The sequence below is a fragment of the Acinonyx jubatus genome, chromosome B2 (assembly GCF_027475565.1).
Source record: "Acinonyx jubatus isolate Ajub_Pintada_27869175 chromosome B2, VMU_Ajub_asm_v1.0, whole genome shotgun sequence".
Classification (NCBI taxonomy): Eukaryota; Metazoa; Chordata; class Mammalia; order Carnivora; family Felidae; genus Acinonyx; species Acinonyx jubatus.
Window position 1 is genome coordinate 16,357,207 of NC_069385.1, and position 16,764 is coordinate 16,373,970.

The 16,764-nt window shown below is 44.4% G+C and overlaps 1 protein-coding gene across 2 annotated transcripts in view; it reads right to left on the reverse strand.

Annotated features, from left to right (window-relative positions):
- Positions 1-16,764, reverse strand: part of PLEKHG1 (pleckstrin homology and RhoGEF domain containing G1) — a 227,080-nt gene that overhangs the window by 155,748 nt on the left and 54,568 nt on the right. Inside the window, exon 2 of one of the 2 annotated variants that reach the window (XM_053222103.1) lies at positions 16,122-16,178. The exons of the other annotated variant lie outside the window; for it this stretch is intronic. The gene's annotated coding sequence lies outside the window, so the exon portion shown is untranslated. The remainder of the gene's footprint in view (positions 1-16,121; positions 16,179-16,764) is intronic. 2 annotated transcript variants of the gene reach the window in all.

Genomic DNA, 16,764 nt, shown 5'->3' on the forward strand with positions numbered 1-16,764 from the left:
AAGCCCATTCTATGCAAACCTCATAATGCTGTCTCTTACAAGTTTGCTGAAAACACAGACTGAATTGAACAGATAATATAAGCAAGCAGCCTTCTTAGAGTTGATCCACAGCCAGAGACTAAGTACCTATAAGGTCATGTGTGGAAATTCTTTTAAAGAAGTCTAGGGGAGGGGCGCCTGGGTGGCTCAGTCGTCTGACTTCTGCTCAGGTCATGATCTCACGGTTTGTGAGTTCGGGCCCCGCGTCGGGCTCAGAGCCTGGAGCCTGCTTCGGGTTCTGTGTCTCCCCCTCTCTCTGCCCCTCCCCCACTCACACTCTGTCTCTCTCTCCTTCAAAAATAAATAAATATTAAAAAAAATTAAAAAAAAAAAGAAGTCTAGGGGAGTCTGGTGGCTCAGTCAGTTAAGCATCTGACTCTTGATCTGGGCACAGATCATGATCTCACAGTTCATGAGATGGAGCCCCATGTTAGGCTCTGTGCTGACGGTGTGGAGCCTGCTCGGGATTCTCTCTCTCCCCTCTCTCTCTGCCTCTCCCCCACTTGCTCTCACATACTCTCTCTCTCAAAAATAAATAAATGAACATTAACAAATAAAGAAGTCATGTCTACAGCAATACAGTATTTTAAAAGGCTAGTGATCAAGTATTTAGGGATCTGAGAAACTTGAAATCTTAATAATTAGGTAACCGAAGGTAATATAAGCCCAGCCTTAATATACATTTAAATAGGCCCAATTTTCACATTGGAAGATTTGAATGGCTTGCATCCCCAGCTCCAGACTAATTTAGCAAATCAGTTTTTAAAAATCCACCTTTCTTATTGTTCATTAGTGTAAAATATGTGTGTATATATGTACATGTGCGTATACGTATAAATATATACACAACACGCACAGACCCATTGCGAAGAAAATAAAGAGTCTTATAAATGCATTTGGTCTGATGGCAACCATGCCGAGCTGGAAGACAGGATATCTTTGATTCCAGTTCCGTCTCTGGCGCAAGCGTTCTGGGCACATTTGGGGGCATCACCACGTCTCTCTGGGCCCCGATTTTCTCATAAGTAACAGGACGTATTTACAACTAAAATTAATACCCCGTGTGGCTGAAGCGAGCACAGAGATGGGCAGAGACACACAAGGCTCACTGGTTATCTGGAAAGTACAATTCTGCTCCACGCAGAGAAGAAGGATGTTTCATGAATGGGGCAAGATGACAGACAGACTCAGGTTAGCAGAGGGGTACAGGCTGGGAAAGAAACCAGAGATACAGCTGGACAGAATCAGACCACAGATGCCCTTGAAGGGGGAGCCGGTAGTATATTGTGTGGAAGCAAGGCCCCATTAGAGCAGACAGGCGCACTGAGGCTGAGTTTGTTTGCTTGTTTGTGTAATGTTTTAAAATTAAAGCTCATTTATTTATTTTTGAGAGAGAGCGAGCCAGCTGGGGAGGGGCAGAAGGAGAGAGAGAATGCCAAGCAGGCTCCACATGGACAGCGCAGAGCCCCATGAGGGGTTCGAACTCACGAAACTATGAGATCGTGACTGGAGCTGAAGTCAAGAGTCGGACCCCTAACTGACTGAGCCACCCAGGCATCCTGAGGCTGAGTTTATAGATTACAAATTTCTTTGGTCTTAACTGGACTATTACCTGAGCTCCAGAGTGGGCTCCCCCCATGCTACCTTCACCAACGTTCCTAGATTGACAAACCTTAAGGAACGAAGAAACAAATGCCAGAAACAGCTGGGGGGGGGGGGTGGTTACTATCTGTTTTAGAGCTGAGAGAAACAGAGGCCTTTCCCTAGCGGTCTGTGCTGGTACCCGTAAGGAATTGAGTAACACGATCCGGCAGGAAGAAAGCCCTGTGCCGAGCCTTGACATTAATTATTAAATTAAATCATTAAAGCCTTGACACAAGCAGGAAAAAAAGTTCCATTTTCCCCACCAAAACTTTCTTTTCCAATGACATAACGTTGTTGGAGAAGGAGGACAACACAAGATAGTGGCACCAACGACTGCAGTAACTTGCAACCTACAAACAGATTGAGTTCTAAAGCACTCTGAGCCCAGACTTAACGTCTGGGGACTGGAACACATCTTCCTACAGACATGGCATTGGGATAAGGGATGAGGAGGTAATGAAATTGCCTACGTTGGTCTATTTAACCCGGGCCCTAAGTAGCACATGGAACCTGCCTGTCTGATCACAACCTACTTCTACCCAGCTGTCCAAGCCAGAAGCCTAGAAGCCACTCCCAGCAGCTCAGTTATTGGTCTACTGTCCTCAGGCGCCATGGGCCCTAAGGTCTATGTCCGAGTCCTAAAGATAGAGGAACGCAGAGCAGATGGTATTTTCTAACAGAATAATTTTCACTTAAACTTCCATGAGACATTAGCGACGTCTCCAGCTCTGCAGAGAATATAGTCTGACTCTGGCACATGCTCCAAAAACCAAGCACCAATTGGTCCAGGGTGGGTTCTGCGCATGGGTGATTCTGGATAGCATGGTAGGCTGGATGGCTGCCACCTTCCGGTCATGGAGACTCAGCAACTTAAGACCACAAGATGAAGACAACACCCCAGTTGTTCATAATCTGAGACGTGGTCCCCTTTCTCCAAGGTGCCAAGAAATAACTTGAGGAACTTTCTAGAACAATGGACAGTCTGCAAAGGGATAAGAGCCAGGAGTTGACAGATTATATTCAGAACTAAGTTTTATTTAGAAAATAAAAATGCGACAAGTACAACAACCTCACTTCCGTGGGCACTGTAGATTGTTCACCCAACACCTATTCTCTACCTCTCCCTTCCCAACAAACCCTTGTTTCGTTGAGGTGTCTACCTCTTCATCTCTTCTACTCACAGTCATGTGGTAAGGGTGCAGCTGATCCCATCCCCAACTGTATTGGTGGATCCTGGTTAATCTAAGCCAATCAGTTCATGGCATTCTTGGTGCGGTTATTCCTCTCTGTGATGTAAGAGACCATTGGATTGGAAGAAGGGACTTGTATTCCATGGCTAGGGAGAGATCCCTCTCTTTCTCCTGGTGCAGATGGACAAAGGAATCTGTTAAACCATTTGTGTCTGGCAGCCATTTTGTGATCATTTAGGAGAATCTGCCAGAGAAAGAAGCCAAGAAAGATGGGGGCAAACTGAATTATCAGTGATGTTCCTAAGAGTCAACGAACCCTAAAGGACATATTCCTTCCACAGATTAGTAATTAATTTCTTTTTGTTTCAACAGATTTGAACTAGAGTCTTTCTTATAGTTGAAAACATTCTATCTGATAAAGTAAAAACCCAGGGCAGGGAAAAACCCAATGAAACTAGTAAAGCAGGGAAAGCAGAAGCCTTGGGGATGGGGTTGTGGGAGATAAAAAATGTAATAACTGTGCATGTGCTTTGAATGTTAGGAAAGAAAGTGCCTTACGTATCTCTAGTGTTTTCTTCCTGAACATACACTGATCTGCTAAAATAAAAATTCCTTAGAATATAAGTCCTCAATTTGCTATAAATCTAAAATACAAAATGCTTGCCCTTTTCTCTAAATGGTTCACTTGGGAAACACATTTTCCTGACTCAAGATACCATATTATTTAATGCATTTACTCAACAACTGCTCAGTAGACAAGAGTGAGCAAAAGTAAATAATTGGCCTTTCAGGCTAAACCTGGTGGCGGGAGAGAGAATTAATCCTCTCTCTGCAATATAAATGCAAACACTTGATGTTTAAATTGGTACTCCCAAAGCCCGGATGATTTGTTTAATCGTAAGTCTGAATGAACTGCCGAGAAGTAGTTGGAAATAATTAGAAGAGAAAGTTTTCTTGGCTGTCTTTCAAGATGGTCAGAAGAACGATCCTGGAGGAAGAAAAATAAATTACGGTGTTCAATATCTCACAGGAGGTCAGCTGGTCATGTCAACGAACCTTCTTACCATCTGTTCTCTGTACTCTTAAGTGACCCCATGAGCATCATAATCATTTCATAAGTGTTTAAAGTTTCTCAGATAGGAAAGCTCATGTTCATTAAAAAAGCACATGGAAAACTTTGAAATTTTATTTTGTGTCTAAGAAATACATAGCTGGGACTGGTCTCTGGGTGCACAAGGTAGCAGAACAGTTCACTGAGTTCCAAAGGAAAGAAGCCTTACATCCCCCAAGAGAATCCAGGGTTTTCCTATTCTGTTCCCAGGCTCACTCAACTGTACATGTACAGGCAGAACCAATTTAAAAAGGGAGCATGTTCCAAAAGACTCCCGGTACATGGTTGTTTATTTCTACAGGAAAATGTGTTCCAGGTCCTAATGGTATATATGGTTCCCAACCATATAAAAAGCCACATAAAAGCTTTTTGACACACAGTAATCCTCAAGGTGGGCTCCAGCTGTAGGTTATCAGTGTCTTTCTGGAACAACATGTCTCAGATGCCAGGGGGGTGGGTAACCCTAACTGGGAAGATGAGGAGTTGAAGGGAGGGAAAGGCAAAGACGTCCTTATCCTCTCCTTTTCTCCTTCAACCTCGCATTAGCCACGACTAGCAAATGCTCACTGTGGGACACGCGGTCACAATGGGTATATTTCTCATTTCTCCTTTGGCGATATGTACATATCGTGCACATGTTGTTTGAGCCCCCATGAGGCTCAGTCACCATCCCCACCATCTCTTCGTTCCCCCCTCGGCATATGAGGTGCTATTTTATTGCTTATCCCAACGCATTCCACCTAAGCCCTTGCTACAAAAGAAATGAGAACGCCTAGGTCTTAGAGTTTCCAAATTTTAACTGGGAGAAGATGTAAAAGCATAAAACTTTAAAGTGTGATACACTGTGTTCCTATAATTGCCCTGATGTGTCCCTGAAGCTCCACGGTTTCATTCTTACACATGATTACTTATGTCTTTATGACTATAGTTTAATAGCTCGTGTGCGAATCTCTAAAGTCTGATATCAAGATGCATGACCTAATACAAGACGTGGGTGCCACATTCTCTAGTTGTGAGAAGTTCTCCAGGAGGTGAGGTTCGCCTACAAATACGACTTTCAATTGTTTGTGGGAACAGTGGGGAAAGAATGTAGGTAACAGGACCCCACCCTCCAAATGGCCCTAATGTAGGCACAAGATTGCATTTCGGGACCAGTATGGGTTCAGTAGGCTCTGTCTGCTTGAGGACTCCTCATGCGTGGTTTTATGTCTAATGAGGAAAAAATACACCCCAAAGTATTTTTCAAATGAACTGTTGGAAAAGTCACCCTGGCTTGAATCGAAGATGGCTTGCACATGACCTATGCTGTGTATATACCTAATTTTACTGCCCGAACCCTCATCAGTTCCCAGTCCTTCCCGACAGACCGCCAGTCACGAATGTTCAAGTGCTCTTGAGAAATTTTGGAGGGGTTTTTCGAGAGGGCATTTTGCGAAGAGAGAGATCTTGCTAGATCCCAGAGGTGGTGTGGGCAAGCCGGCCTTGGCCTCTACGTCCTCTGAGGCTTTTTCCAGCTAGCATCGCCTCACAGGCAGACGTCGAGGCCGAGGGCACAGAGAAGGAGATTCGCTCACCAAGCCGGGCATGTGATGGGATGACACGTCTCGACAGCTGGGGGAAGTGGCTTAACCCCTCACCCCCTTCCTCAGCCCCAAGAAAGCACAAGGCCATCTTCCCAGAATGGGGATTCCTTCTTCAAAGGATCTCACGCAGTTCAATTTTACAACTTTTTAGATCCAGCGGACCAAGGAGACTTCCTTTGCCCCAAGTAAATATTTCCACAAATAACTTCTTCTACGTAGGCCACAGATTGCTCAGATTGGTCATATATATTTTTTTTGCTTAGAAACAGTCTTTGTGCAAGACTTCAGGATGAAACACACACCTTGCCTGCAAGTTGCTTCAAATGATGTTTCTTTCAACAATCCTTACATTGTCTAGAGAGGGGCTCCGATCCTCCAGTTAAAATGAGAGATAAAGTGTGGAGTTTTAAAACTCTGCTGTAAATAGTGGTTAAGTAAAGCTAAAAGGCCCGTAACGAACCAAGCCGTGCCTTCAGCTTAAAAGGGCCGCTACATTTTCATCTCTAAGACTTTTCCTCAGGCATAAAGAACAGTGTCCTCCTCTCCAGCAGACTCTCCTGAGGGAAAACCTGGTTGGGGGAGGGGAGAAAAAGTGATTGGACTGAAGAGGCAAAGAAGAAAAGCGGAGGGCTGCACGAGGAAAAAAAAAAAAAATTAAGCCTGGAAAGTAACATTTACGAGGAAAATCAGAATACTTCCTAATCTGGAGTTATCCCAAGAAAAACAAATGACCGCATATACATCCATGTTTTAAGGGTCTGATAGACAGTTTTAGGGGCACCTGGGTGGCTCAGTCTGTCGGGTGTCTGACTTCGGCTCAAGTCTGCTCTCACCATTTGTGGGTTCGAGCCCCGCATCGGGCTCTGTGCTGACAGCTCGGAGCCTGAAACCTGCTGCAGATTCTGTGTGTCTCTCTCTTTCTGCCCCTCCCTTGCTCGTTCTCTGTCTCTCTCTGTCTCTCAAAAACAAACATTAAAAAAATTTTTAAAAAGAAATATTGGATAATGAAATGTCTTGGGAGTTTTAAAATTTACTCTGCAATAGTCTTCACACTCAGAACTAGGGACAAAGAAATTTGGGCTAATCATGTACGATAGAGGCACCTACCTGGGTGTAAATATCTCTATATTTCAAACCAATTCAGCGTATTGATTTCTTATGAATGAATGTGAAATTTCTTAATCACGTATCAAAAAAGTTTGTGAATAGTTATGTATCAGGCACCAGCCTAGATACGATGCGATGCGTAAGACCTAGTTCAGCCTTTGAATTACCTCAGTCCATTAGAGCAGGAATTAACAGCTCTCGAGAAGGCATCTCAAGACGCATTTTTAAGATCGCAAGGCAGCATCACATAATTAAAATTGCTAAATGCATTGTTCGCAGTCTAACTGATACCGCAGCTTTGAGGAGCAGGCAGATAAAATCAGTTCAGAGTAATTTAAACAGGAGGAGGAATTTGAACTGAGTTTAAAAGGAGAGATAAGGTCCAGATAATAGTGTTACTGCTACTACCCTCCAGCTCCGTTTGAGAGCCTGCCAGGGGCCAGGCTCTCACTACAGTTGGCACTGAACACGCACTCTCTAGACTCACAGTTAAACTGAAGTGAGTTTACGGCCGTGATTTCACAGATGAAATTGGCAAAACACTTGCCCGAGGTCCCAGGGAAGAGAGAAGGAGAGATACGCACCCAGGTCCCGCTGACCCCAGAGCCCCCTGTGTTTCTTGCAGACCAACTCCAAGGAACGGAGAGGGTTCTGAGTGGTACAAAACACAGTTTTCTGGAAGAGTTGACTTAAAGATGACATGTTTAGAAAGGTCAGATTTTACAGAGCAAGCAACACGTCATTGTGAATGTTAGACCAGACACCCGACATAATTAACCCAAGACGTTGGGCAGACCAGGCTGGTGGGCAGAAGCAGCAAGAGGTTTGCAAGTTCAGAAAAACGAGAGAAAGAGAATCTGGTCCTTCCGCCCCAAGGTGGCAACACGGGCTCGCAGCATAGCCAGGCTGTGGGTGGCATTTCACATGTCACAGAAGCAAAGAAGATATTAGACTTGGGGTTGTACCCAGGTGTTTATACTTGTCCTATTTCAAAAATTGCTAATTTGGGGGCGCCTTGGTGGCTCAGTCGGTTAAGCGTCCGACTCTGGCTCAGGTCATGATCTCACGGTCCGTGAGTTCAAGCCCCACGTCGGGCTCTGTGCTGACAGCACAGAGCCTGGAGCCTGCTTCGGATTCTGTGTCTCCTTCTCTCTCTGCCCCTCCCCTGCTCATGCTCTGTCTCTGTCTGTCCATAATAAATAAACGTTAAAAAAAATTTTTTTTTAATTACTAATTTTGTGACTTTGGGCAATGACTTAAATTTCTGAGAGTTTCAGTGTCCTAACATGGGAAGTTCAATTCATGATAATAACTGCACAAAGCTAAAAGAATTAAGTAAGAAAAAGTACAGACAGCTGACCCTTGAACAACGTGAGGGTCAGTGCCCTTAACCTGCCCCCGATGCAGCTGAAAATCGGTATGTAACTTTGGACTCCCCTCAAAACTTAGCTACCAATAGCCTACTGTTGACCAGAAGACTTACTGATAACATAAGCATTCGATTAACATATATTGTATACATGTATTATATACTGTAGTCTTACAATAAAATCTTCTTCAGGCTCTTTAATGCGGTCGAATCGTGGGGGCATGGGTTCCAGGGTACATGAGTCGCCAAAAAAGCCCCCCCCCCGAAAAAGCACACCCTCTTCTTACAATAAAGTAAACTAGAGGAAAGAAAATCTTATTAAGGAAATCATAAGGCAAATACATTTACAGGGCTGTACTGTATTTAGTGAAAAAAAATCCATGTGGACGTGGGCCCGTGCAGTTCAAATCTGCGTGGTTCAAGGGCTAAATGTAGTGCACAGTGTGTGATAAATACTCAAGTGATCAGCGTTTCCCTTTATGAAGGGCCGTGGAAATGCAAAAGAAGGATGAAACAGATGGTGAGGAAAATTTAGTGAGATCTGGTGACAAATTAGGTATTGGGGGACGGGGAGGGGGCGGGGAGGAGGAAAAGAAATGTCAAACGTGCATTAAAAAGGAGAAGCATGCACAAAAATATCTTCATCTCCTCAAATAGGATTTAGAAGTTAGTTGGAGAAATAACTGACCTTGGAGGTGACTGGGAGCTCCCCAACTGGAAACACCCAGGAAAGAGAGTCAGTGCTGAGGCAGAGGGCTTAGAAATAAAAGGGAAAACAGAGAAACACGATTTGTCGGTCATCTGGCTAAGAGCCTGGTGGCTCCAATATTCCATCTACGAGGACCTGTGAAATTGGTCCACTCCGTTTTCCTCTGAATGACCACGCTTTAGAAATCAAAGGAATATATATGAAGTTACAACATTTTAAGAAGCCAGACTCCACTTTTTTTCTTTTTTTAAGACAAAGAATATTAAAAGAAAATACTCTACTTAATGCAGGACTTAAGATCAATTGCAACTCTGTGTCTTTCAATTTTAAAACACAATGATTGCTTTAATGCCCAACTTAACTTTAAAAAGTCTTTATCACGAATGTAATCTTCCTCCAGAACAGGCTTCCCTTATGGCCCAGAACAGCCATGACGGTGTCGGGCAATAAAACACACACTTCTAACGGCATGCGGATCGTGGAAAATGCAATTGAAATCGAGATGCCTGGGGTCTGGAACGGGAAGAAAGGGGCCGAGGCAGAGGTGATGGTGAGAGCAGCATTACGCAGTCCGCATGAACGCAGGCCTTGATGACTGCCGGCCATGGTGGATAATTCTGACTTCTTAAGCCTGGTGAGTCTGGTCCAGGGCTTCTACAAGTGTCTCAAATATTAAAACTACTTGTCTGTTCCAGACACTGGATTCATTATCTACAGCTGTTGAAAGCAGATCTGGCACCACTGGGCGCATCTGGTTCTTCTGACATTTTAGGTGACAGCTTTTCCGTGCCCATTAGATGTTCCCCGGGTAAGCCTCTGGTGGGCCCATCCTAGGTAGATTTTCAGCTGCAGTTGTTAAGAGCATGAAACCTCCAATAATCCTGCGTGACCCCATCCTTCATGGGGATATGATGCTCCATCTGGTTTCTAAAATACAACAATTACCTGTACCTCGCCGTATGATAAGTGAACAACTTGTGAACCTTAATGTATCTAAAGTATAGCTTTGAAACACAGAAAGGAAAAGCTGACAGAATTAAAAGGAAACACTGACAATTCACTAACACAGTGAGAGCTCTAAAACAGCCCTCTCAGAACATGACAGGGAAAAAAAGTGGGAAAAAAGTAAGGATACTGATGATGTGAATAACAATTAAACAGTTTTGACTTAACCGATAATTTCATACTCAACCAACAAAAAAGAAGCATCATTTTCAAAGACAGAGAACATACCAAAGTGAACAACTTAAAAAAAATTTTTTTTTATTGTTTATTTATTTTTGAGAGAGACAGAGACAGAATGTGAGTGGGTTAGGGGCAGAGAGAGAGGGAGACACAGAATCAGAAGCAGGCTCCAGGTTCTGAGCTGTCAGCACAGAGCCCGACGCGGGGCTTGAACTCATGAGCTGTGCGATCACGACCTGAGCCGAAGTCGGACGCTCAACTGACTGAGCCCCCCAGAAGTGAACAATTTATACGGGAAGTACATCTCTTCGGATCACATTTCTAAGCTCTTCGGTAAAATACATTTCTGATGCCACTCTTTATCACATACTGCTTCACAGAAAGGTTATTTGTTAGTTGTGTCTTACAACTTCTCCAAGGGCAGAAGCCTTTTCTTCTCGCCTTGGTACCCTTCACAATGCGGGGTGCTTTGTACTTCACGTTTTGTGCAAAGTACGCCTTCACTTATGAAACGATCCTGAAACAGATCACCTTTAACAATGTATCAATTACGATTCGGGTTAAGGAATTTTACGCCACTTCCAGGAAATGTGTTCACATAAGGAGCCCATCGGAATCTATCACATGTTATTAGACTGGACGTAGGTTAATAGTGAAGGATCTAAGGCAACCTTCTTCCACATTAGAATTTCAGATGACCGGACATCATCTTTGCCGATCCTTGAGCCAGTGGCTTAGCTAAATGCTTTCAAGGTGCTCCACAAGTTTCAGACACGGAACCTTCGGGTCGCTCTGAGGGGAACGCGGAAGGTGAGGGATCTCTAATGAGCAGACACGAGGCCTGGCCCCGTTACCGGGTATGGAGATAGGGCGCCCCGAGCTGGCGTGCAGGGCTTTGTGGTCCAGAAGCGTGGGCTCTCCAAGCTCCTCCTACGGGGACGGGTCACAATTCTGGCTTCAGTTGTTTCTCTATTTCTTTCTACAAGCAATTTCTATGTTTGTGTTCCCACACTTGGCCTTGCGTCTGTATTCACCAAACTACCTTCCACAGAACAACACAGTTAACAGGTTAAAAAAAAAACCCTATAAGGCCGGGCCAGGTGGAGGCTGTGGGGAGAGGTCCATGCTCAAGTTTGAGAAAGCCTGCCCATAGCACCTCCTTGAAGACATGGAACTTAGAGTAGCGTGGTAAAGGCTCTGTAGAAAGAGGAACTCATCAACCTTGCTCAAACCCCAGCTATTTCACCGTGAAGCCCCCCACCCCCACCCCCTCCTTGTTTTTGACGGAAACCTATTGCCATAATTCCACAAAATTGAGGTCATACTGTCCTGAGAATCCCCTAATGCTCCATGCCAGGAACAGCAACTAGTTCCTCATTCCAAAGGTCATCCTTTCATGAGAAAACAAGGACTTTTTTTCTTAAACTAATATCGTTTTTTCTTTTTCTCGAGAATAGCTGGGGACCCTGTCATACCTTTCCCTAATGACACAGATCTGCAGCGAGAAAGTCTTCCCTCTCCACTCTCTCCTCACCCCTTAATCTCTACCCCAGCTTAAGCTATGCAAACTTCTGGCGATACTTTCAAAAAATATTTTGAAATTTTTGATCGTGGCAAAATACACATAAAATTTGCCATCTTAGCCATTTTTAAGTGTATAGTCCCATCGTGTGGGGCACATTTCACGTTGTCGGTGCAGCCGATCTCAACAGCTCCTTAATAGGAGATACTTTTTTTTTTTTAATGTTTATTTTTGAGAGAGACAGAGTGTGAGCAGGGGAAGGGCAGAGAGAGAGGGAGACACAGAATCTGAAGCAGGCTCCAGGCTCCGAGCTGTCAGCACAGAGCCCGATGCGGGACTCAAACCCATGAACCGCGAGATCGTGACCTGAGCCAAAGTCAGACACTCAACAGACTGAGTCACCCAGGCGCCCCAATAGGAGATACTTTTTTTTTTTTAACGTTTTTTTTTTTTTAATTTATTTTTGAGACAGAGAGAGACAGAGCGTGAATGGGGGAGGGGCAGAGAGAGAAGGAGACACAGAATCGGAAGCAGGCTCCAGGCTCTGAGCCATCAGCCCAGAGCCCAACGCAGGGGCTCGAACTCACGGACCGTGAGATCGTGACCCGAGCTGAAGTCAGATGCTTAACCGACTGAGCCACCCAGGCGCCCCAGGAGATACTTTTTAATGGAGGAGAGACGCCCAATGCTTGGGCAGAGTCAAATCTGTACATCTTTCTGAGTGCTGTAATTTTGTGCTATGTTTTTGTAACCACTATATTTAGCTATAACACCTTTAATCTTTGATGACACACTAAAAAAATCATTTTTATGACACCGCACGTCAAGAGATACCCAGGGGATTTTGCAGTGGACGAAGCAGGAGGAAAGCATCTCGATGACTTTTTAAAGATTCCATCCTGCGTGAAGCCCTGTCCTCCAGCACTGGGCCAAGAGTTCCGCTGGATGGTTATATGATTAGCAGTGTGTAGTTCAATACAAGTTATTTATTCGCAGCGCGAATCATTTACGCTGCAGCCACTGGTGAGCCTTCCATTAGCTGCCATCCAACAAATCTATCAGCCTGAGTAACACTCTTACAGGGCCTTGGGAACACAGTGGCGAGGACACCCGCGGGACACGGAAGGACTAAACAGCTGATCCCTCCCCGAGCATGCCTGCATTGTACTGTTTGTAAGTCCTGGGGGTAATAAGCCTCAATATTCAATCCCACAAAGCCCTCAGCTCCAGGACTGTACCCTTTGGACGTACCACAGAAGCAGCTGGTGACCTGGGTTCAATGCGTGTGCATCATGCACCTGCTCACATAAGGGCAGTAAGAGTCATCGTGTGGGGACGGGAGACACGAGGGATGTCTACCCTCCAGAGAAGAGCGCGACCCCCCTGCAGGCCCCTCAAGAGCCATCACGGCAGCGCTTAGTGATGGCAAATCTGGCACAGGAGACACACCACGTCTAGTCTTCAGGATCTTCGCTAGAAACCGCCCCACTATCCTGCACCCCCACTTGACCTCAGAAGGGGCTCGGAAACTGCTAGCACGAGCAGTAAAGGTCAGGACACTCAAGCACCCCGGCGCCTGGTGCAGGCGTTAGAATATTTAGTTGGCATCTTTCTGCTCTTTGGACAGCTCCATACTGTGCACTCCTAACGGCAGCTCTGTCCCAACATACCTTCATCAGAGGGCGGGTGGGACCCTGGACAAGAACACAATGAGAATAAAATGCAGGGGCAAGTTTGTTCAGGAAAAAAAAAAAAATTACGGGGGCGCCTGGAAGGCTCAATCGGTTAAGCATCCGACTCTTGATTTCGATTCGGATCGTGATCTTGCAGTGCATGGGTTCAAGCCCCACATCAAGCTCTGTGCTGGCGGCGTGGAAACTGCTTGTGATTCTCTCTCTCTGCACCTCCCCTGCTTGTTCTCTCTCTCTCTCTCTCAAAATAAATAAATATTCAAATCTTTAAAAAAAAAAAAAGAAAGAAAATGTACACGTGGGTTTGTGTAATGCATATATTTGGGGGGGGCTGCTTTAAAATGCAGTCTTGAAGCTGAATCTCTCTCTCTCTCTCTTACACACACGCGCACACTCATGGCATGTGGACAGAAAAATAACGCATTCCAGTTCTCCTCGAGTCAACAAACCATGCGAAATAGGGCCACGCTCCTCTGACTTTTCAGTAAACCAGGACCACCTCACCAAGTGCTATTAATTAAAGTCAGTTGATTCTGTTTATACCTCTAGATTTACGTCTCCAATAGCTGGGGCGAGGGGCACCTTTCTCTAGAATTCTCTTGCTTTCCTGACTTCATCTGATTAAGTGGTACCCCCCCCCCCCCCCCCCGGCTTGCTCATGTAGAGAGGACAGCTCTTATGTAGTTGGCCGGTAACAGTCTGGTAGATGATAATTTTATATTAACGTGCAATGTCCATTTTTGTGTGTGCATGCCCGGATGCTTGCCGGTCTAAGGAGGAGAGGGCTAGCAGTCCGCTTACACGCCCAAAGCAATTTCAGAATACGGTTTTTCTAAAGGAGGACGTTAGCCCATTCATTCTTTGGGCAAATATTTGAGCTTCTTTTTTACGTCTGGCTTTTCCTCGAACAAAATAGCAATGAACAAAAGAGACAAAGATCCTAGCTCTCAGGTAGTTTATCTTTGAGCGAGTTGCCTATTTTGAAAAAAAAAGTTCTCCAGACATGCAATGCGCTTACTTTAAGAGCAACAAGTGACTTTCAGGAGGTATTCTAGACACAATGTATATACTCAGTACCGTTGAAGACTAACAGAATTATTTTCTCTAAAACCAGATCCGGGCTTCAGACACAAACAAAACCAGATCCGTCACGGCCATTGAGAATGGTGTGCACCTGGTAACAGACATGAGCGGCTACGGAAGGAGGAAAATTCTAGACTCCTGTGGCAGCAAGGAGGCTGGCTGAGCCACCGGGCTCGGGAACACACACCCCTTGGGCAAAACGCTTGTCCGACACAGACCACAGCTTCCGGAGTCAAGTCTTGCTTTCCCTTTCCTTATTTTTCTGTATCATATTATAAAGCTAACAGAGTATCGGTGGGTCTCTCGAGGGAAAAATATGGATTTTATTCCAGAGAAACAGCACCGATAGTCACAGCTCCTACGCCTAACAACACGTTACTTTTCTCTGCAGCGAGAACCGTGTCCCTCGCTGATGAGCAGACGAGTCCGCGGACTCATTCACAGAGAAGACGATCATTTCTAAAACAGAAATAATTACTTCTCTCCCAAAAAAGAAAGAAAAATGCATTCGAGTGGCGGGGTCTCACATATGCAGAGGGCGCCTGACGGTGACTCAGACTTCTGTGGGCACTCTGGCCCCTTCCTCCATAAGAAATGCCAAAAGTGACACTTCACAACTGCGTTGTTACAAAGAAAAACGTCATCCGGCCCAAGCTTCATTATCCTATATTCACCATTGCATTCACTTATCTCCTGCTTTGAAAAAGAAATTAAAATGAAAACATTTTCACGGGCCTTTAAAAATATCAGGGATCCGGGCACCGTGCCTAAGAAATAAGTCAGCTCTGGACTACCGACTCTTGATTTTTAAACTCTTCAGCGTCCCACCGTAAGTTAGGCAAAGGAACTTCTGGGACTTTGTGGCCAGCAATGAAGATCGGCGGCAAGAAAACCATTGTTTTTACCAGTTAACAAAACACTGATGAATTCTGAACTCTGACACAGCAAAGTCATCTTGACTCCATTAAAATACCATTTGTCTTTGTAATCACTTTGAGTACTTCAAGAAGAATAATGCAGTGTATCAAATATTTATGATTCCAATAAAGCATTCTTATTTTGCTTGTTAAAGGCAACAAAACTCTAACCCAGGGCTGCATTTACGCTTTTAATTTTGTCTTTTATTTTACTGTTTGGTTAAAAAAAAAAAAAGAAAGAAAGAGGCCTGATGTAACACTGAAAGTCTAAACTGACGAGTTAAAAATGATAATGCAATGCTCAGCGCACTGTGTTTCTTCACCTATTCCTAGCGTCCTGGTAAGCCCTTGATAGGTCATCGAGCAACATCAGCATTCCGGGTCCTGACATATAGCTTATCATGTGGGTAGAGAATGATCAAGTACTTAGGAAAGAAGCAGGGTAAAATAACTGTCTAGAACTGAAAAAAGAAAAAAAAAAGGCATACTCCTTCCTTCCTTCCCTTTTAGCATTCTTTGTGGTTTTTCAAATACTACCACCACAAAGGTAGATTGAGATTTAAAACCTTCCAGAAAAACTCAAAGGCAAAAGGACAAAGAGAGCTTTTCTAGCCCATAAAAGGCGTTTAAAATAACCTAAAAGGCCAACTCATTAACAGCTGAAGGCCAAGGGGAAGAAGTGACTTCAAACTGAGTCACACAATAGTTACTCTCCCGGACTCCATTCTTATTCTTCATGTATGTATGTATGCGTGTGTGTGTGTGTGTGTGTGTGTGTGTAAAGTATGCGTCTTTCATATTTTATCCTGCGGTGACCATACTTGTTATTCTGGCTTACAAAATAGTTAAAAGCAAGAACAATTTTGCCTACAGCGTACTTATACAAAAGTACCTAACAAACCTAAATTATGAATATATTAATTTTGTAGCATGTTTCATACTCGAGTAGCAAAAAAAAGAAGATTGCTCACTTTTACAGGTGAAGCTTTTCCAGTGGCTGCACGCAGACTCCCAATAACCGTCTTCACCTGTAGAGGAGACGCAAGCATGAACTTCTTTCTTATTGCTTTTCCAGAATTATCTTGGCAGAACATGGATGAAACAGCAGGGCTAATTCTAAGTGGCAGAAGGAACACGGGCGGCAAAAAGCCAGCATTTTCTGAGGAAAATGCCACATCTATGCTACTGGTCTATGCTAGACGTATCCCAATAAGCATAACGATTTAATTAAAAAACAAAAACTTACAAGATATGGTATTAGGAAAGTTACTGATGTTCCATCCTTGATTTTCCCTTTCCCTTAAAGTACTCATAAAATTAAAGATGTGAACTTTGACTAGCACTAAAAACTAAGTTCAATGACCTGCCAGAAGCCGGGAAGGATGTCCCCTTCCTGGAGGAGAGAGGAAACCCTGAGGGGCAGGAGGACAACGGATGGTTCTCCTCAGTCTCGGCCACAGTGTCCCTATCTCTGAAGTACAAGTCGTCCGCAGGACGAACAACTTTCTAAACTATTTATTTTTTTTCAACGTTTATTTATTTTTGGGACAGAGAGAGACAGAGCATGAACGGGGGAGGGGCAGAGAGAGAGGGAGACACAGAATCGGAAGCAGG